This window comes from Passer domesticus, chromosome 5 (assembly GCF_036417665.1).
Source record: "Passer domesticus isolate bPasDom1 chromosome 5, bPasDom1.hap1, whole genome shotgun sequence".
NCBI lineage: Eukaryota > Metazoa > Chordata > Aves > Passeriformes > Passeridae > Passer > Passer domesticus.
In genome coordinates, this window is record NC_087478.1 from 67533940 (window position 1) to 67556755 (window position 22816).

Below are 22816 nucleotides of genomic sequence, written 5' to 3' on the forward strand. Positions count from 1 at the left end.
TTACAAGTCCTCATTCACCCCTTATTAAATAAGAGGGAATAGGTGCTGGGGTAGAAGCTCAAGTTGGAGATAAGAACTTTTATTTAGGGAATATCGTTCTTATGCAAGGGAATGGGTGCTTGACAGCTCACTAATCCCTACTAATGAATTTGCCTCCTGAGAGCTGAGTAAATATTGCCATGTAACCATGTATGAATCATCAGCATGCTCTGAAATGATGACGATCCCTTGGTTGCTGTGAGCTGACAGCAGACCAAACCACCTCTGGAAGGAAACATCTGCACAGTTCAGGGATCCAAAGCCTATGGACACATCTTTGCTTCAGGTGAGGGAATGTCAGTGAGTGTTTCACCTGTTTGGGTCCTGTCCCTCCTCAGTAACATTTGTGCATTTGCTTTGACAGCAACAGACATTGTGTATTTACTCTGTAGTGTCAGGTGAGGCAGAATATTTTCACACTGCTTGTTGTTGTGATGCTCTGGATATAAACTTACTGAAATCTCACATGAATATGCAAGGGTTTAAAATAACTAGATTTTTAAAATTTCTCTGGAGTCTCCCTGTAATCCTCACTGTTATATAATTACTGAGCTCATAATGAATTGTTCTTGCTATATTGCAATAGAGGCATATGGCAGTCTGTTGGATAAATGCCTTTTGATAAAAACAAAAAAGAGAGAGTGGGAGAGAGACTTCACAGAGGAGCATGTAGTAACAGGACCGGGGGAATGGCTTCAAGCTGCAAAAGGGCTGGTTTAGATTGGCTATGAGGAAGAAATTGTTCCCTGTGAGGGTGGTGAGGCCCTGGCACAAATTGCCAGAGAAGCTGTGGCTGCTCCTGGAGCTCTGGAAGTGTCCAAGGCCAGGCTGGACGGGGCTCTGAGCAACCTGGGATAGTAGAAGCTGTTCCTGCCCATGGCAGGGGATTGGAACTGGTGAACTTTAAGGTCTCTTCCAACTGAGGCCATTTTACGATTCTCTGAAACTATCTCAAATGTCACTCTCTGACTAAACACAGAGAAACTTGGGAACAAATGTAGCTAATCTTTCCCACACAGAATCAAGAAATATCAAAAGTTTTATGGAATAACTTAATTCTCATGTGATTTCCTGACCAGGGTGCAGAGATAAAGGTGGGCAACTGAATCAAGCAGGATCTTTTTGGGGCACCTGTTAGTACTTGCAAAGACAAAAATAACTTGCTTGTTTTACTTAACTTCTAGTTTTAGACACTTTTTCCTTCAAGTGTGTGCTGCATTTACACAAACACAATTCTGAAACCAGGGAAAGAAACACCCCTTAATCCTTATCGGAAACACCAAAGGACACAGCTGAAGGATACACTGTCTTCTGCTTTCTTTTTGGGTGATCTTGTAAAATGGAATTATGACTGTTTTGTTTCCATGTGCTGCTCTAAGGCACTCTCTTGTCACTCCTTCCTAGAGGAAATGGGGAACAAATGTCCAATACTTTGTCCATGTTTAGCAAGCCTGCTTGGCAGGGTTTAGGGTCTCCTGCAACATCCCAAATAGCCTAGAATGGTTCAGCTTTACAGTCTGTAACACAAAAGGAATGTTTTTTTGATGATGTTGTTTTTAGTATCTATTAAATCCCCAGCACCTGGAAACAAGTAATTGCTTGGGAATTTTGACTTCCTTTCAAGTGTCTTTGATATTCCAGCCCCCTTGTCTGCTGCAAAGGAAGTCTAGATCTTTTTCCAGTAGCCCCAGCAAACTCAGCAAGCAGAAGGTAATTTCAGAACAGTATTTTGGTGGCCTGATTCATTACTTTTGTAATGTCTGAAGTTGGCAGTGCTGGCAGCCCTGGAATCCATACATTGGTGACTTGCCAGGCAGTTTCAGAATGGTTTGTGTGGATATAACAGGAAGCCTGGTAGTAGCACATGTTCTGCTGAATTGTCCAGTATGAGTTTTTCACCTTTGACTTCCATTAAATTCCAGGAAAAGCCTCCTTTGTTGGAGTTGCCTAGAAACCTGTGGAGATATGCCTACAAATTGGCTGTTGTTGCATTGAGTCTCATGCAAAATGTGGGAGATATTTGTGCTTGGACCATTGCAATTAACATGTTATCTGTTTCTAGAAGGCAGAATCTCGGAAACTGCATGTTGGGAAAGACAGACATTAATATGGTGGGAGAATGGAGCCTGTGTGTCACAGCCATGACACTCCTGTGTTGCCAAATGTGAATTAATTAGAAAGTCAGAGTTTTAGTATCTGGGATAAGTGTCAGAAAAAGAGTTGAGTTTTTCAAAATAATAATGCACCCCCTCCCCACCCCCAATTTTATTAATTTTAATCATGGTAGTGTTTTATCTTTAAGTGGCTGCCTCAGGTTTTATTTATTTTCCTCTTATTTTAAAACAAATGGGAGAAAGAGTGGAAAGGACAAAGGAACAACATCTGAGGGAAAACTGTTTCTTAAACCTTGCCTTTATGTCTTCTATTTCTCATTTTGCTTAGCAGTGGGAAAGTATTTTCACTTCCCACCCCACTTCCCTCCCAAACCCTCATGTTTCCTCTGAGAAATTGTCTACGTGGGAAAGTTTTAAACATGAAAGTCAAGGGATGATTTTATACCAAGGTTAAATTTTGTTTTAACTACCCATGTGAACACTCTTGTTTTGCTATAAGCTTTCTTTCTCCCAAATTTTGGCTTTATTTTCCTCTTTTAAGTCAGTTTATGACACTGGAAACTGACTAAACTGAGCTGGAAAATGTTGTACTAAAAGGAGTCAGGGACTTACAGAGTTACAGCTACATATCTAGTAGATAAAGCTTTCCAGCTCAGACAAGCCCTCACTATTTCATCTTAGCTGTTTGTTGGGTTTGGGTTTTTATCCTGGGGAGATCTAAAAAGCGAAAAGAAATAATTTACTTCAACGATTTCACTTTCCAAAGCACCATCTTTTTGTCTTCCATTTCAGCTTCTTTGAAAATGAGGAAAATGGGTTAAATTCAAAATGTCCTTTTCTGTTTTCCTAATGAAAGATCATCTTTTCATAATCTTTGAAGTAATATTAAATTTTGGCCTTTTCAAAGTTATTAGTTATTTAATCCCTTTAAGGGAAAGATCTCTAGGTTGGTCAGGATAATGATGATCTCTTTTAGGAAGGCTTTGTTTGTAACACTGTGCTCTGTGGGAAGGGAAATGGGAGAAGATGCTAGAGCTGTTCATAAAGCAGGACTTTTGCCTGTACATCTGTTAAATTCATTGTGAGACCTGCAAACCTTCAAAACCTCATTAAAACTGCATATCTCTCCAGCTGTTAATACCAACATGGGCTGTCACTTCAAAAGGGTATCTAGAAATCCTATCAGCTGATACCACTCTGGGCTGTCCTTGATGGCAAAAAGAGCTAGTGGCTAAAGTCTCCTGCAAAGGTCTTCATAAGGTCTTCATGGTTGTTTTGGTTTTGGTTTGGTTTTTTTTTGGTCAAATGGAGGAGTCTGAGCAGAGCTGAGGTTTGCACAAACCCCAGGGCAGGATGGAGGTTTGTGTGCCAAGTTCCAGCCTCATGTGATTTTTCAAAAGGGGGTGGGATATGTACCAAATAAGGATCACAAGGCTTATAATGGCCAGGCTGACAGGATCTTATTTATGGAGCCTGCTGCTGCTGCTGGGCCCAGCCTTTGCATTCAGCCAGCGTTGCTGCCCTCCCACAGCAGACTCTCAAACCAGTTGCTGTAATAACCCTAAAACGGTTTGTGTTTCACTCAATGGGCTCGGTTTCACCTGGGTGTCAGGTGATGTGATACTTTGGGACAGAGCTCTCTTCTCCTGGCACCAGCCCCAAATGTGGCTCTCAGCTCTCTGCTAAACTCAGTGCTGTCCTCCACTAACACAGATGTTGTTGCTATTGCTGTGTCTTTGTTGACAGAGAGATGTATGAGATGGTTTCTGTCTTCTCTGCTGGAAAGAAGATTTAAAAAAATTACATTTCCACGTGGTCAGCTGTGGATCTTCTCATAAGGAGAGTGAACTCAGTCGTGCCTAGAAGTGATGGGGAAGCTGCAGCCTTGCCCAGCAGATGGGAGGCTGGCTGGGTCTGGGTGTGCAGAGCACCTCCTTCCCCCTTAGGCACTTCCAGAAGTGCTAAAAACCGGGCAACTGAGCGGTTCTCCCTCCTTCACCTCTGCTTGTTTTGTAAAGCCTGTCCTAAAGCTCTCTCCAAAAAGCAAATAACAGCTCAACCCCGGTGCCTTTCTGTGTGGTAGAAGCCAAGAGGCTGTTGACTGATGGGGGAAAGGAAGGAAATTTACAGCCAGAGCCCTCTCTCCAATTTCTCCTCCCAGATGTTTTTCTTTCGATGTTTGTTTTACTTTGGCAATTGACTAAACAAATTGCTGAGTGGTGCAGCTGATGGAGTCTGGTTTCCTTCAGGTTTTTCTGCAGTTCCCTTTCTTCTGACTTAATGATCTCAGCTTCATGATCTGCCAGATTTTCCACGGGGAAGGGCAGCCAGGAGCTGAGCAGGGCTGTTTTTGTCTTTTCCCTCCCTCAGTGGGGACGTTGCTTTGAATCTGTCCTTTAGTCAACTTCTAGTTCTCAAAAAAATCTTGACCTAACATAATTTTCAAGGCATCCATAAGATCCCTCCCCCTGCAAATGCTCTAAACGGGCTAATAATGGGATCAGGCATTTCTAGCTGGGGAGAGGACTGGGTTCTTGGAGGGGACAGGCTGCAATTGCACAAGTTTTGTTTCCTCATGGCACCGAGGTGGAAGTCAGTCCCTGGAAGCCTGTTTTGTAAAAAGGACACTTGTTTTCTGCATCCCTTGGAGCTGTCTGGGCGAGCTGCTCCTGCTATTGCTAAAAGCACTTGAGCAGAATAAAAATCCGTATTCTCAGCAAAGCATTTGAGGCTGGACTGCCTCAGTTGCAAAGGAGCAACAAAAAGAGGGGAAGAAAGCATGGTATCACTTTAAAATAAAGGACTTTCTGTGATAGCTAATGTAGTGTTTATGCTCACTCTTGACTTGACAATGTTTACAGCTTCCTTTCCAAGGGGTTGCCCTAAATTATGAGTGGGATTCAGTTTCTGCCTCTATTTTATTTAATTTATTTATTTATTTATTTATTTATTTTTTAGTTTCTGCCAATTGTCCTTTTGTAGGTGAAGTGTTGCCCAGAAAACCACAGCCCAGGGAAAATGTTGTCCTGTGTGTGAAAGCAATGACTGAGAGCTCTACAGAGAGGCAGCTGTGGCTCTGCTTTCATCTTTTTCGGGAATTATACGACTTATCAGTGAAGAAGACAGATCTTTGATAGGGGATTGAAAGTAATCCCTAAATATTTAATATGTGAGCATTAAAGACAACTAATTTGTCAGATTTTAGAGTAGGTTTAGACTTGCTCCAAGGACCTGGTAAATGTGTGCATGACTCATGTTGAGGTGCTCCAGGGTTTTTATGGAGGCTTATCAGTATAATAGGGAGAAAAGAAGAGGGGTGCATAGGCAGCTCTTGAAGTTTTGAATGAGTTTAACAATGGGAAAGTGCAGGAGCTATAAATTGTATTGAACTTGGGGGATAGAGAAAACGAAACCCATTTAGTTTGTATAGATGCCCTGTGCCTGAAAAGAAATTATGCATGAAACAATGCAAAAAGCCTTGAGCTGAGATTTGTAGCTGCTCTTATAAAAGACAGCAGAGGTTTTTGTGTTTTCACAGCCAGGCCTCAACAGCAGGTTTTGGTGCTGTAATAAGGCATTTGATAAACTAGCTAAGCTTTTAGGAAAAGTTCAAGCTCTCTTCTTGCAGTCCTTCAGAGCTTCTGCAAAGTAAATTATCTATTTAAAGTCCTAGCTCTGGATGTAGAAGCCTTACTTCAGGCACTTATTTCTGGAAATATTACTCTGGCTATTTTTTTTTTGTTTTGTTTTGTTTGTTTTCCCCAGGCTGTTGTGCCTGGATGCTTTTATTTGCATATATAATGTATGTTCTTGCAACAGCCCCTGCTCTGGAAGTTGCCAGGGTAACAGCTTTGTCTGTTTCCTTTTGAAAGCAGGATGAGAGTGGCACCTCGACCTCCTGGCTGGGTGCTGCACTGGGAGCCAGCAGAGCTGGGCTCCATCCTGCCTCGCCTGCTGGCATTTGCCTTTGCCTGAGGTGCCCTTGGCAGGAACCAGCAAAGCATTTCAGTGGTTTTATTTATTTATTGATTATTTATTTGTTGTGTGCCTGTTGTTGGGCAGCCACCCAGTCCCTGCCTAGCAACCTCTGGCATCCACAACATTTACTTAAAGGACTCTTCCAACGTCCAAGGGCTTTCCTCACACCTCGCTGGCAACCCCTGACCCCAACTCCCCTTCCCACATCCCAGAGGGACTCCGGGCCTCCCTGCTTCCCCCAAATTCCTCTGTAGCTCCTGCCATTTGCCTCCTGGTGTCTCCATTTCCTTTCTGAGCCCAGGTTTGCCCTGCTGACTTCAGGAGTGGCTGTCACTGTGGTTTTACCTCTGTTAATCTGTAATTGCCACCGAGCTGTTGGGAAAATGTTGACACTTTTCAGGACCAGATGCTTGGAGAAAGGAATCTCAGGACAGCTCTTCTGTTACTGAAATTCACAAATGTTTTGTCTTTTTGTTTCTACCTACTGTCCTATTTCTCAAATATGCCTGTGCATGTCAAAACAGAGATGATCACCTTGCATTAAATAAATTAGCTTAATACTGCTTGACATCACTATCTTTAGCTCATCCACTGAAAACACCTAAAGAGAAGGGTTGGTCTTGTTTTTGCTCGGATTTGCATTTTTTGTTGGTTTGTTTTTTGGGATTTTGGTTGGGTTGGTTTTTTTTTGGTTTTTTTTTTTTTGGTGGTTGGTTGGTTGTTGTTTTTTGTTAGAAATATGGTTAGTAATTCGTGGAAATAAAAGATGTATAAAATATATATGGACAAAATAAACTGCCGGTACACAAGGGCAGGGGAGAGATTTTTCCCCAGGATGGCGAAACCGTGGCAGGTGGGCAGAGTGGCATCACCACAACATTTACATGTTGTGGTGCGAAGGAAACCTCAGCTGTACAGGAGATGGGCATTCACGAAGGCATGTGTCCAGTGACGCCCAAGCGATGATGGCCCGGACGAGATACCAATCTGAGATGACCAGGGCCATCAACACCTTCCATCTGAATGCCAGATTCCAGGAATCAGGGAAGTGTATTATTCTATTCCCGGACGAAGGTTTTGTGCAGCCCGAACCAAAGAATGAAACCAACTTGAATATGAAGAACTTAGAAAGAGACAAAGAGACTCTGCCGCGGGCAAAAAAAATCATATAAGAACCACTGCCTCGGAGCAGCAGGTGTGGACGAGGAAGATTTGGTGCTAGCGAGACCAATCTCACATCCACCCGGCTCACCTCCCAGGGGTGGTACGCTGTCCGATTGATTGGTGGCTGTTGGGACTGTATTACGGTCGCGAAATAAATTCTCTTTTCAATTTTTTTAATCAAAATTGGCTATTTTTCATTTATAACATTTTTTAAAGCAGAAATGTTTACAGCTCACTCCGCAGACCAGTGGCAGAGCAGGACCATAGGCAGGTCTCCTGAGCTCCCTCTGATTCCACTCCTCCATGGATCAGCCTCTTTCACTTCTCTGGCTTTGGGTCTGAGAGAAGTTTGGGCTGTTTAGCTGGAAAAAAGAAGGTTGTGTGGAGACCTCACAGCACCTTCCAAGATCTGAAGGGACCCACAAGGAAGATGGAGAGGGACTCTCCATCAGGAGCTGGAATGACAGGACAAGGAGTAATGGGTACAAATGCAAAGAGGGGGAATTTGGGACAGATGTATGGAAGAAATTCTGCCCTGCAAGGGTGGTGAGGTCCTGACACACATCTCCCAGAGAAGCTTCCTATCCCTGGAAGTGTCCAAGGCCAGGTTGGACAGGGCTCTGAGCAAGTTGGGATAGTGGGAGGTGTCCCTGCCCATGACAGAGTGAGGTGGAATGAGACGATTTTTAAAGTCCCTTCCAACCCAAGCCATCCTGTGGTTCTAAGCTGAGTTTGTGGGACTGGGCCACTGAAAAAAGCTATTTATCTCCCAGCTCTGTTTCTGTATGTCTGCCAAGTGATAACTGGGGGGAAGAGGAGCCCAGCCCTTATGATGCCCATTTGGTCCATGACTGACAGATTTATGATAGGCTGCAGTTTCCTCCGTTTGTCCAGCAGCGAGTGGCAGATCCGGGCAATTGTGTGCCAGCCTTCCAACGGACAGCACTTCCAGCTGGATCCAGGGCACAGGAAATGATCTAGCAAAAGCCTTTTGGTGACAATTAACAGAATTCCTCCTGATAACTTTTTTTTTTGTCCTCTCCCTCAGAATGTTTTTACAGCAAGCCCTAAGTGGCAGTGGAGAGGCATTGGAGGTGGGTGGTTACAAATATTTGATGAGTGTGTCATGGATAAGATTTATTTCTGTTGAAAGTATGATTATTTTTTTAATCTACACCTCCTTAGTATTTTACTTGATGACCCAAGCAACATAAAAATTTATTTTTCTTCTGAGATGGTCAAGTCCTAAAACCCAGCCCAATTTAGCCTCAAGCAAGGAAGAGTTATTGTAAACCGCTTGTTTTGCCAGGAACAGACAGGGGCTCAAGTCCTGGGGTCACCAAAATAGTGTCAGCTTGGGAGAATATGCTTATTCTGCCCCTCCTCCCCCAGTTTCTGTAATGCATTCCTGTGTGTGGCATCTCTCTTGAGGGAAAAAGAAATATTTATTTGTGGTTGCATGGGATTATTTGTGTCAAAGGAAGGAAAATACTGGTGTGGGGTGTTCTCCCTCAGAAACGTTTTAAGAGTTGCCTTAGATGGAATGTTTGAAACCAAATACCTTTCCTTAAAGCTTCATGCTCTTCAGATCTGAGGTTTTATTTTTTACCATGGGTGAAAAAACCAGAACCTAAAATCCTTGGTATTTGTTGTTCTTATAGAAAAAGAGGAGGAAAACAATTTTTTTTTAAGAGCTGATACAGATGGTAATTAACCAGCTCTGTTTTCAGTAGATAAATTACAATTTAGAAAATTAAATTTGAAGTGAGATGAATATTTGTCCTTGGGAATTTGACACCTGTAAGCAAAAACCCCTTTGTTTTGAGAGCTTAAGGTGCTTCTGTAGGCTTTGTGCTGGATTTATGCTTCAAGACTTCCTTTCTCCAGCAACTTTTATGGCACTGGAGTCTCCAAACTGGGGTTTACTAGAGAAGGGCAAAAGAAAATTAAGCTGGTGTTGTAAGAGGGGTCAGGTTTTTCTGCTGGGTTGTTCATGTTGTCAGGGGCTCTTGCAATGAAGTGCTATGTGGGAAAATGTCCTTTCCTTGCCTGAGCAGTGAGCAGTGCACAGGCAAACTGCTTTTATCTGCTGTGCAGCTGGTTTGAATACTGACAGCTCAGACCTTTTGATCTGCCACAGCCTGGCTGCTGGTTTTTCCTGTGCAGGAGCAAGCCCAGGAGCAGAGTGGAGAAGGAAAACTGCAGTGATCAGAGGATGGAAAACAGGCAAGTGATGAGACCATGGAAAATACAGTAAGTGTAGGAAAAATAGACAGTCTGGAAGAGTCAAACATTGCAGTGGTACAGGAGAGGCTGCATCCTCATCTGTACTTCTCTGACTTCCGTCCAGAGGCAGCTTGGGCTTCAGCTAGAAAAGAGTGTTTTCTTTGTAAGTATGCAGAGATTTCAGGGAAGCAAAACACCTTGTAAGAGGAAGCTAGTTTTTGAACTTCAGAAATTATCTTGTAAGAATTCCCTTTGTTCTTTTACAAAAATTCCTGTGCTCCCATTTCCTTCCCCCACCTCCATACTGGCAGGTGAAGAAGGGCTGGAGTCTTGCTTGTTTGGTTGACTACATTTTTGGTTTTGAATGAAAGAGTCTGTATAAATCTATCTGTGTCTCCTAATAGGCATTAGTGTTGGCCCCACAGCAGGCAGGGTGAGCACAGCAGCTCTGCCTCACCAGCACACAACAGGCATGTGAAAAAATCAAGAGGAAATCTCTACCTTGAATCGAGGCATGAAAGAAATTGTTCCCTCTGAGTGTGCTGAGGCCCTGGCACAGGTTGCTCAGAGCAGCTGTGGCTGCCCCTCGATACCTGGAAGTGTCCAAGGCCAGGCTGAACAGGGCTCGAGCAAGCTGGGATAGTGGAAGGTGTCCCTGCCCATGGCAGGGGGATAGAACTGCATGATCTTTAAGATCCCTTCCCAACCTAAATTATTCTATGATTCTATGTAAATCCTAAATACTTCCACTAGGCCCAACTGCTGCTGGGCAGGCACTGGGGACTGTAAACCCCTGCTACCTCAAAACCAGGGGCTCTGTGATCCCCTGGGGATAACTGGAGATGAAGCAGGTCTGCAAATGACTGTGTGCAGCAAGGCTGATCCAGGCACTGCTCACAGGATGAAATGATTCTGAAAATGATGTGTCAGCTCACAGCTTTGAAGAGAACCTGCTGGTGGGTGAGGGAAGGGCTGCTCCTGACTCAAGTCAGAAACCCCAATTCCCTCAATCCCCCCTTTGCAGCACTGGCTTTCAAGAGCTATGCTTATTGAGGGGCTGCTCTGTGATGGGATAACCACATTGTTTTTTATTTCATAACTTCTTTTTTAAAGGAGGCTGACAATGTCTTGTCCTCACTCTTGGCTTGGTAGAAGCTGAAAGAAGGAGGTGATCTGGCAAAGGCAACACTTGCTTGAAGTGCTCCAGGCCTGTCTATGCGCATCCTTGCTCCTGAATTCCTAGGGTTTCCAGAGCAGCTAGCCAGAATGCTGAAAAAGCTTTCTCTTTCATCTCTTGATCTCCACTGTGTGTTTTTGCCAGTGCAGGTAAAACAGAGGTGCATGCTCCACTACCGGTGTTTCTACCAGGGTAAACAGGAGAGTCTCGGTAATTACTGAGAACGATCTGAACGAAACATCTTGTCTCTACAGCTGGCTCATGGGACACAGGAGAGGGCAGGACTGGCACACTTGACCTGCCAGGTATCACCAATGTCTCTCTCTAGTCAAACAACAAGAAATGACATTCATTCATTATTTACTCTGGCTAAATTCCAACTCAAATGTGAGGGGAAGTTTTGTCTGACAGGTTTGCTGCAAGTGGTGATGGGGGTTGCTGTGCTTTCAGAGATCTATTTGGTACACACATCCTAAATTCATGAGGTGGTTCTCCCCAGGCTGCAGCTTTGCTTCAGGAGCTGGCATGCCACAGCCCTTGGCATCACTTCAGCTCTCATTTGTGGTGTTACAGAAAATGATGAGATGCTCAGGTCCAACCCCTGGAATAGGACACCATCTTTAATAACCCCCAGAGAAAGCTCTACTATTTTATTTTTCTCAATTTTAGTATTAAGCAAAGAGACAACCCAGCTGAAAACCAAGAGGATGACATGATATTAAGGAGTGGAATTTGGCATGCAGGTTACAAACCAGTCTGAATCCCACTGCACAAAAATGTTCAACAATACTGCAGAGCCTGACTACTTCCTCCCAGGCTTCAGCTGGGACTGAGGACAAATCCCAAGGAGAATTCTGTCCATTAGGAGCAACAAGACTCTCCTTCCATGTGTGTGTGTATATATATGTATGTATGTATATCTATATCTATATATCTACATCTATATCTATCTATATCTATATCCCCTCACTTTACAAGGTGCATGCCAAACTTGTAGCTTGCCTTATAAACTTGAACTTTTTTAAAACAAGTTAAATGGAACTAGGACCAGAAATACTAAAACCAGCTAAAGTTTAGCCATTTTTTTTCAGTAGTGACAGGAATGCAAGAATGGGGACACCTAGTGATTCACCTGGCTCAGAATCCTCTCCCCCAGAACTGGCCAGGGATAGGAGCCTGAGGAGAGACAAGAACCACGTACGTGTGCAGTGACAAATCCTCCAGACAATTCAGAGAATCCACGAACTGGATGAGGTGTCTCTGCTCCCCCCATGACATTCTATAAGCTTTGTCAGTTTCTTGGGGGAAGGAGCCATGTGGATGTGCTGCCTGTTGAGCCTTTGATTTGTTCTCTGAGTGGTTCCTCTCTGTGGATTCACTTTGCACCTCTGAGCTGCATTATCAGAGATGTATAAGCATCAGTCCCCGGAGACCATCCACATGGCAATGCTGTTGTGGCAGACTGCTGGAGAATGTTTGTGCACTTAATGTTGTGGATTTTATTGTTATGGAGGGGTTTTTTTGCTTGTTTGCTTGGTTTTTTAATGGAAGTTGGTTTTATCATGAGCTCTGGGCCAACTTTATGTTCATGTGGTAGAATAGAGCCTCTGTCTGGTTTGCTCCTTATTTTTCTCCTGACAGGAGAAAAGTGCTAACCTTTAAAAACCCCTGCCCCACTTTGTTGCTGAGCACTGGGACTATCCTGTTGGTTAAGACAGGACATTCCCCCTCTTCCAAGGGTTTAGCTGGCTGGAGCCCAGGAGAGCTCCCCAGCAGGAGTGATTCGAGGAAAGGCTGGAAGAAACATCATCTGTCTCATCCCCCCAGGACAAACATGATCTGGAGCGGGTTCCTGTTTCTAGACACCTTAGGCAGTGCAATTTTGGGCTGGTCAGAGACAGAGTAGTTTTGGGGAGCTGGAAAGGAGGAAGGAGCTTCATTTTTAGGCAGTCCTTGGATCTGCAAGAAGTTTCCTATCTATGTATGTGTATGTAGGATTCTCATCTGTTGAGCAGGTAGTAAATAAAGGTAATTGAGCATGAGGAATGCAATTATTTGGACTTTGTCTGCATTAAGAATATTCTCCAGCTGGGAGTTCAAGATTTCTTTTTCTCCATCTTCTCCCATGCTTGAGGCCAGGTGGTTTTGGATGGATGAGGCAGCAAATTTGAGGCAGAGGCTGGAAGCTGACTCCACAAATGCAGTGCTCAAAGTGTTTGGTGAAGCAGGGGAGACTTAAATTACCACAGAGCTTATTTACCATCTTACCTGGCCATATCTTAGAGGACGTGCAGCTGTTAGAAACAAATGTTTTTGAACCATCCTCAATAAATACTGTAAAGTAAGTGGCACAAGCCAAATTATTTTCCACTCCAAGCCATATTTGCTTCCCTTTTTTTCCTGTCTCTAATCCAAGCCATGGCTAGTAATGTCTCCCTCTCCCAAAGAGCTGTCACATAAGTGTAATGTTTAAGCTTGTTGCAGAGCAGTCACAGCCTGCCTATCCTGCCTGCCATCACCTCCCTGCATGTTTGGAGCTATTGTCTTACCTCCAGTACTCCTGGGAGGAAGCACAGAAGTTGCTCCTTTGTGGATGTGGAATTTTCATGGTTCTACATGTCCAGGAGCAAGGACCTGTGCTGTGGAGCTGGTGGGCTGGAATGGAAATGTGAGTGCCAGGAGTGTAACTGTCAGTTTATTTGTGGGTTTGTTGCATCTCACTGTGCAGGTGAAGCAATGATGACATGTGGAACATCACAATGGTTCTGCCCTTGGTTTCATGCACGCAGATTTGGGAGGGAAGAAAAAAAATCCCTGGACAAAACACTTTCATATCTGTAAACACAAAATATTATTCAAAAGGCTAAAGTTGAACTTACTTCTGTTTTGGAGACTGGAGGGATCTTCAGGCATCACAATACTCCTGGGGGGGGTTGTGTGTGATAATAAAAAATAAATTAGGAACCTCATGTTGGTGCAATTACTCTCCCCATCTTGGGTAAATTTTAGTTCAAGCCCTTCATAGTGCTGTTACAAAGCATAATTATATGACTTGAGGTGATGTTAGATAGATGCAAATCTTCTGGGTATGCTATCTCTCCATTTAATCAGTTATTTGTTTGCTATTTGGGTACAGAAAGTACTCTGTTTAAAAATTAGCTGAATACACTTCCACTAACAGCATCAGTGGGAAATAATGAAAAGTAGCTGATTTACTACTAGTAAAGAGTATTCAAGAGCTCCCTGGTGCATCTCATTTACTCTGAGATTTATGCAATAAACAGTCAGCTAATTCCACATACAAGCAAGCCATGCATAGCTCCTTGTGTTCTCTGTTTATGCCGATTTATCTTTAACTTTGTTAGAACCACGTAAGTTGCCTCCTTTATTTGCTGGGTGTTCCCGTTCATTTAAATCATACTTTTCATTTTTTTGTGGATATCTCTTTGCTGTTAACATTGTTGTGTGTTGTGTGGTACACTGGTACTTTTCTGTAAATGGGTTGTAAAAATTTTGCAGCAAGTTTATAGATTTTGTTCAGGGAATACAGATCATCCTTGTTGCATCAGTGAACTGATGTGTGATGATGTGGAGTTCGTCAGCAGCAGAGGCTGTGCATGCACTCGTGGTATAGAGCAGTGGGCACCACATCCAGGTGAGAAACTTGAATAAAAGCCCACTGAAAATGGGAAACGTTTTTCTCTACTTCAGGGCTGAACAATATGTGCACTGATTTTTCCTTATTCTTTCACAGCCCTCACCTGAGGTCACATGTAAAGATGAAACTGATGCCTGGTTCGTGTGGGATGTGCATCGTGATGAGGTCCTAATGACCAGTAAGGGCTCTGAGGGAGAAGAATAAATATTAACTGTGAAGAACAAATGCCAATTATTAGTTTGGCATCTGAATGAAAGCAAATCCTTTTTCTGCAGAGTAATGTGTGCTTTCTTTTTAGAGGGAGATGAGGGATGGGTACCTGCCAAAAAGCAGCAAACGCTGCCCTTTCCAAAGTCATGCACCTCCCACCTGAAGGAGATCACTCTCTGCCATGTGTGAGACAGCCTTTCAGTAGGGCTTGTCACCTTGCAACACAAACCCTGTCAACTTAAGCATCAATGAAGGAATCATGCTTCCATGCTAGCTGTGAAAATAGGAATGAAAACTTGTAACACAAAATGAATCACAGCAGTCCCTCCTGGGGTTCTGCACCATGTGCAGAAATTGCTGGAAGAGAATTCACCATGGAGAAATATCCTGTTGCCTGTGCCAAATATCTTGCTTCCTCTGGGCTCTCTGCCTCCACTTCTGTGGAGTTTCTGAGCAGATGTTTTGATGAACAGATACTGCAGCTGATGGGGATGATCAGTGGTAAGAACTCTGTTAATTTGAATTTGTCTGTAGAGGACTATACCAATCAGTCAAGCCTGCATCCTCTTTTTCTACGGGATGGGTTTAAAACAAACATCCTAACCAAGCCCTGTTGTATCCCTGGGATTTAAAGTGTGGGATCCAGTAGATTTCCTAGTGTCAGGATTTCCTGGTGGTTTGAACACTAACTTGGGACTTGGAGACAACACTGTCCCTTTGGATTCATCATTTAAGTCTGTTCCAAAAACATTTGAGATTCAGAGAGGTGACTCTCAGATTTAAGATTCAGATAGGAGCCTCCCAGATTTTTCAAAGGCATATAGCCAGGTTAAAAGCCAGTGTCTCACTGATCTCTGCAAGTGCTTCTGTTGGGTCACAAAATAAATAAATCTTCCTGCACGCCTGCTTCTCAGTGTCTTACTTCATAAATGCCTTCCAAGATTTCTCAGTTCTTCCATTCCTCACCTGTGCTGTACCCTACTCAGGTGATTAATACTTTGCTTTCTCAGGTGGGGGTTGTCAAGATATGTTCATTAATGTGGTTTCATTAATTATTTACGGTGGGAATGGGGGATAAACCAGTTTTTCAGATGAGATGGCCAAGAGGAAACCTTTATCTCTCAAAATACACTGAAAGAGTCTTGGTGCCGGGGGAGCGCTGCTTTTCTCCATGGCTTCCAAAATCCCCTGTGCTCACTGTTCATAGCTCATGTGCATGATCCAGGGGCTGGAAAGGAGGAATGAAGACATCAGGAAGCAGCAGCAGCTAGACATTACTGTCCCTGCCAGGGAAGGATGGAGTGGCCTTGTGGCTCTTGCGAAGAAAGAAAAAGAAAAAGGAGGTACAGGGGTGATGGGGAGGAAGAGCTGAGCAAGGAATAAATGAGAGCTTGGTGTGTGTTCTGGGAGCAGGAGTGGGCTCATCCCAGCATGGGAATGCTGCAGGAATGGTGCGTTGCTGGTGCTTTTCACTGTCACAGAAATGGCACTGAGGGCCAACCACATCCTCTGTCCCCTTCCCCGTCCTTAAGAGGGATTCAGCAGTGTCCTCATGGAAGCATTTGCCTGTTCCCCTTTTGCTCTACTAGCCAGCTGCCAGGGAGGCAGATCAGGGGATTTCTACAGCCTCTGGTTGCCATGGGAAGTGTTTTTCTCCTAGATGTCAGAAACCAAATTGTACCATGAGAGGAAAATTAATAGAAATCAGCATTTTTTTCTCCTTTTTGTCTTTACACCCTCATTTCCACATTAAATGTGGAAATGAGGGTGTAAAGACAAAAAGGGGAAAATAATGTTTCTAATTAACTTGTGGGTGAGTGCCCATCCAGTCTGCCCTGATGTGATCCAGTCCTGTACCTCGTGAGCCTGTTCTTGGTGCTTGCAGCTGTGGAATAAGGAGTGTGCACCAGGCAAGATGTCTCTGGTCAGTGTTTTTATGTCCCTGCCACTAAAGAGGTGCCAGTTCCCAGCCTGGTTGGGAAACAGAGGTGCTGATTGTGCTGATGTCAGAGGGCAGGAATCACTTTTATATTACCCATCTGTTTTCAACCAGCACCTTAATATCTCTGCAGATCGCTCAGGAGATAACATCAAGTGTAGAGCTAAAGGTATCCATGTGCATTTTAAATGTTGGGCTTTACTAGCTATCTCCAGCAGTTTCTTTGCCTGTGACATGGTAACAACATACATTTCTTCTGTTCTTTTAAAGCAAAATCCAGTTTCACTGGTAAAATAATTAAGCTGCTGCTAACTTATCCTTTCTTGGGTTGACAAAATAGAAATGGTGGGTGATGGTTCTGCTTTTTTAATGTACTTGTTTGTGGTTAGCGATGGATTAGGTAAAATCTAATTTCCTAAACACATTCATATTTCTAACTTCCGCTGCTGCAGAGATGCAAAACATCTTGCAAGAACTGCTGAGAAACAGGAGGTTATTTCATTGATTTAGGTGAAGTCCACTGAAACAGAGATTTATTTCATCAAGTATCCACATCACAGATCTATTTAAACCCTATGATGCCAGAGGATATGAAATTGCATGTCTCAGCTTTTCAGGATTCAGCTATTCTGCTAACTTTTATTGTGCTTAAGGAAGATATCTAAATGAGGAACATATTTAAAAACTACCCACAAAATAAACGCAAACAAAAGCAGTTATTTTCTGACTCATGTCTTACACCTTTAACACAATGTTAAATACTGGTAGGGGGCAGAGGCAAATGCACAAGGCATTCCTAAATGAAAAAGCAAATTAGGTATTTCCATGTGAATAGTATGCAGGGTTCTTTTTTTTTTTTTTTTTTTTTTAGATAAGATTTTTGTTTCAACCCACTGCATTCTGGATGGGTAGAAGGAGAGAGACTCCAGTCTGGGGAATCCAAATGTGCTGTAATGTTTTGATGATTTTCACAATTCCATATTAATTTATTTAAAAACCACCAAATATTTTCTCCTTTCTTATTGTTACTCAAACTCTCATTTCCTGGTCACAGCTGGGCTGAGATGACAGAAATCCTTTGAGAATATCTTCCATATAGGGCACTTCCTTCAACTAAACATAAAATCAGTTTGAAATAAAGGTGGTGCGAGCCTCAAATCCTGGTCTATATTTGCCATCAGAGACATTTTCTGTCTACTTGGAATCACAGCCCAGTTATTTGGCTGCGCTAATTAAATAATTCCAGAGTGTCCTGGAAAGTAATCTGCATTTGGGAGAGGTAAAAGTAGAAATGAACTGGGAAAGAGCCAGCACTGATCAGAGATGAGTGCATGCAAAGCTGAGACAGGCAAAGAGGATTTCTTGGACCTCCCCATCCAAAAAATCTCTTGACACAGTGGCCAATAGAATTCCTGATCTCTAATTTTCCCTTCCAAATACATTTCTGAGAAACATCAATTCTTGGGGTGAGAGAGAGGAGTGATGGCTTTAGAAGGGCTTGAATGACTGCAGACCTCCCTAAATTATTTCTCTGGAAATGTAGTGCCAACTACCTGAAGCCTGTTGACTTGCGTTCCTCTCCCTAAAATGGTATTTTCAGTTTATTTTACCCATCTGAAAGCTAGAATGGGCCTGAGGTGAAGATATTTGGCCCCTGCTGTCATGAGGGAAGACCGGCTGTCCTGAGAAAAAGCTGTTTTTCCAGATGTTTCCTTGCCTGAACATGGACCAGAAAGAGAAATGCACTTCACCCCAAGGTTAGAAATGCTGGTGTGGCCTAGGAAGGATGGGCCTGGTGGCAGCTGCTTGACCAAAACTAATCACAATTTCCCCCCCCCTCTCCAAACCTTCCAGCCCAGTAATATTTAAAGTTATAGGTAAAAATTGATCCAGCCAATTAGATCAAAAATAAAAATAAAATTTATTTGTGACTGATATACAGTCCTGACCGCCAACAATCAAGAAGTAGTGCCGACCCCGGGATTGGTGCGGGTGAACTGTGATCCGGCCTCTATCACACCGGATCCCCCTGCTCAACATCGAGGCCTGGCGGAGTTCAGTTTTTATACTCTTTTTCTTGCCCTCAGAGGAGTCCCTTTGTCCCCTCCTGGAGTCCTCCATATTCATGCAGTGTCTATTCTCTGTCCTGTGCTGGACAAAGTCTGGGAATTGATGTGTATCGATCCCCACTTCCCAGTCCCCAGTTCCTGGTCCCCAGTTCCCGGAATCCTTCATTCAGAAGTATGTCCTTGATGGTCCTGTCTATCTGAGGTGGACATCTACATGGGCCATCATCGCTGGGGGGCTTCTTGTTCATGCCATAGGGGAGTGCCCATCTCCTGTGCAGGCTAGGTTTTCTTCGTATGTTAATGACGCATCTCCTCCTCGGCTGCGAGCTGTCCTGTGTGGCAATCAGCCTCTCCCCTCGGCTGGCATGATCTTAAAGCTTTATTTTATATTACATTAATAATCTTATATTTCCAGCACAAATTACCCCCTTGTTCACAACATTTAATGTGCCCCAGAAAAGAAAAAGCTGACCACAGCCTTCTTTTTTCACTCTAAACATGGCCAGTATGCTGATGAAAGGAGACAATTCTGGCAAAAAAAAAAAATAGAGCTGTATTTATTTTGCAAAAGCTTTTCAGAAAGGAAAAAAAATGTTGATCAGAAAAAACACCAAAAGCACAAGCCTTTTAAAGCAGCCCTGAAGTGTAAATCTTCCACAGGTTTGAAGGATCTTTCCTGAGGAAATTAGGAAAGGTAGCGAGGTATTCCTCAGATATGCTTTCCAAGCTCCATGTCTGCAAATAAACTGCAGCCATAGAGAAATTACAGATGTTATGAATAGAAAGTTGTATTTTTTTTAGGTTGCAGAGTTAAAAACAAGTCAGACCAGTTGCTGTAAGTCAGTCTCACTGCCAAAGAAGAGTTCTTCAATTACCTGTTAATGGCTGGTGATTAACCCTTGTCCCCCTGATGCTGGCCGCTTGCCAGGGAGGGACACCAGGACAGACCCTCCAGGTACTAAGAGAATAGGAGTGACATCAGAGCCAGTATGCAGATGAGAAATGCATTGCGCCCTGAATTTTTACAGTTTTCCCAGGAAAACCCCTAAAATTACGAACCAACAAGTGACTTAAGTGACGTCTAAGGATGGGAGCGCAGTCCCGTACCTGCTTGGATCCTTTTTGCTTCTCACCCTAACCTGAAAAGATGTTGATTAAAGAGACGCCCGGGGGTGTTAGACAAAAAAGCAGGAATCTGCTAATCTCCCGTGAGGACAGAATCCCCAGCTCTGTCTGCAGACCAGCGGACAAAGCTGCATCATCCTCCTTCTTCGTGCCATGCCTGGGAGCAGCGGCGGCGTGGGCGCAACCCGTCGATTTCTCCCCACCTGAGCTGATTCTTCTTAATAAAGGCATTAAAAAGGAGAAAGATCTCCTGCTCATTTATTTCAACAGATATTTTTCACTTCTTTAGTTAGTTGCTAACAATTGCCACTTTATCCAGCTTGGCAACACAGCTGCATTTTTTTTAGACCTCTTACTAGAACTGTTGCTTTTCTTAGACTTTACTGTGGAAATTTTTGCAAAACATTCTCAGTTTTGGAGTTTTTGGGGAAAAAAAGGCAACTTTGAGTTTATGTAGAATATTGCTTACATGGTTTAAAATATATTTATTTTAAATAACTGCTGTATATTGCTGATGCTATATCCAAACTGTAGCCGCTACCATTGTGTCAGCCAGTATTAATGACAGCACTCAAAACACAATTGCCTTTTAATTACTCCATCACTGTCCTCTACAGGAGGCTTTTCCCCCACTTTTATGGTAATGATTCGCTTTTCCCCCTGTGTTTTCAGGTCTCTGAAGTCTCAGGACAGCTGGCAAAAGAGAAAATTCAAACAAGGTAAGTGCCCCTTTCTGTGTTTGGTTGGGAAAGCCTTTGTTTTGAAGCAGCCAAGCAGCACAGGAGCACCAGGAGACACTGGCTGATTAACAAGCCTGTGGGGGATGGCAGGGAGGGCTGCAAGGTTGGAAGCAAACCGCTGGCACTTGCTCCCTGCAGGAATAGTGAGTTCATTTTTGTGTGCTTCCTGATGCTCGCTCTGCGGTTGGGAGCTGATAGAAGGCAACGCTTCAACTTCCTGAACCCTCTAAATAAAGCATCCTTTCTGCAGGGGTTGGTTTGCTTGTGGTTTTTCTTCTTCTTCTTCTTTTTTTTTTCTTTTTTTTTTTTTTTTTTTTTTTTTCCCCAGAGAAAGGCACATTGTGCTTTCTGCTTTGGTTGAATTTTCGAATTTTTTTGTTTGGCTCTTTGAATGGACAGCTTTGGTGGTGGAACAGTTGGAAACTGATTCCCAAGAGGCTCAAGTATATGGCAAGGGGAAATATCTTCACTGGAATGGCTTGAAGCTGCTCTCAGGAATTTATTTACATAGCTGCTGTGTCGTGCCACAGCTACAAGAGTGGCCAAGCTTCCTCTTTAATCTAAACTCCTTTTACTTAAGTTATTATTCACAAATAGCTTCAGTTTTCTTTATTTCTAGGTTTGTTTCTTTCAAGAGATTATTACAGCAAGGCAGTGATTATTTAAATACTTGAATTAATAGGTATATGAGCTCTTGCAAATTCAGATGTAGCAAAGAGCAAGTGAGACAGCCCCTGTCTGTTCATTCACACCATAATGTGACCCAGTGTGCCTGGACAGTGAGGATGCAAAGCTCACACCTTTTTCCTAGTAAAACCCCCAAGAGGTCATCAGCAAGAGGCGTTCATTTCCTAATGTTAAGAAAAATGTGTTTCCCTCCAAGGGAAAGTCCTTTACAAGACGAGGTGTTAGGAATTGAGCTGGAATTTCCTGTTTCTACCTAAGCCAGGTTGAATGAAGTAGGTAAACCAGCACTGAATGTTCCATATTCTGGTTTTCTCATTCTCAACCAGGTAATGATGCTTATTTTGCACGATTCACTGCTTTATCACGTTACTAAATCACATTTATCTCCGTCAGGCCTTTCTTTCCTGGGGTTGGTGTAATTTTATTTTTAACCAAATGTTTGATACTTTGTATGGCTCCAACACCAACATATTGTTTGAAACAACGCCAGAAAGAGTTACTTCTACAAGGAGAAAAAAGGCAAAATGAGTCCCCACAGCTGGCTATCTCTCAAGAAATCAGCTCCTGCTCTGACGTTTGCTACAGGCAAAGTAAAACAAAGCTCCACCAGCAGTAAATCAATTCCTGTGTGCGGGTACTGTCAAAATGAGCTGTTCTGGAGCTCTCTGATCCAACCCGTGGGCCAAGTCACGCTGATTTTATACATACTAGTGTTCTGAAATGTCACGGTGCTCAGGGAAGAGCTTGGCTGGCTCAAATATGAATATCCACAAGGTAATGGGTGTCTTCAGCTGCTGTGGGAAACTTCATTTGGGTGCCTTGAAACTTCAAGGGTGCCTTGAAAAAACAGGCCTTCCTCAAGTAAGCTGCTAATTGTGCATTGCTTAAGATAAGTTTATTAAATATACTCCAGCTACAGATGGGCTTTAAAATCAGAGTTGGATTTTAAATATCAAAATATCTGGAATAGTTTGTTTGTTCTCATTTTTTTTTTCCTCTTGTCTATTAGAAAGAAAAGAAACAAACCCAAAGCTTTGAATCCAAACTTTCATATAGCTTCATGCTAAAGCTCTGGGGTGCCTGCCTGGATTTTGGCCTGCTCCCATCTACATCTATTGTATAAAAACAGTTAAAGGCATTCTTCTCCCTTTTCCCCTGCAGCTGGAAGGCACTATACTCTGCTCTCAAGAAAACAAACATCAATGCTGCCTGTTGTATAAGCCTCTGGTTGGTTCAGTTTGCTTCTCTGGAGTGGCCCATACACCTGCAACTTCATCCAACAGGGAGGCTGTGTAGGTGGGAGATTAAAATCTTTCCAATCAAACAATTTTCAAGTGCATAAAAAGCTCAGCTTCTGTCAGGAGCCTCCCCTGTTTAGACAAGGTGAGCAGGAAATTCAGACATCTTCCTAAGATGTGAGGGGTGGAAAAAGAGCAGGAATCGGATGACATCGGCCTATTTAACTCAGTGAGTTTTTGGAGTCTGAGGACTCTTTAATATTGTGTATTTTCACATCTAAGGTGGATGCTCAGTGCTGCAATGAGGTGTTTGTGTTGAAGACTCTGTGGATAAGCTGCTTCTTCTCTGTGCCTCAGCACTGGAATGAACATCAAAATCTAGCACCTAGACATCAAGGTGAAGATTCTCTGCATTAAAATATAGTCAAATACTTCTATAAAGAGACTTAATG

General features: G+C 43.1%; 1 long non-coding RNA gene across 1 annotated transcript; it reads left to right on the plus strand.

The window, feature by feature from the left end:
* The first annotated feature begins 218 nt into the window (after positions 1-218).
* LOC135301378 (uncharacterized) lies at positions 219-22816 on the plus strand. The gene is made up of 3 exons (XR_010363142.1): positions 219-325; positions 20372-20418; positions 22647-22816. It is a non-coding gene; the product is annotated as an uncharacterized LOC135301378 (long non-coding RNA).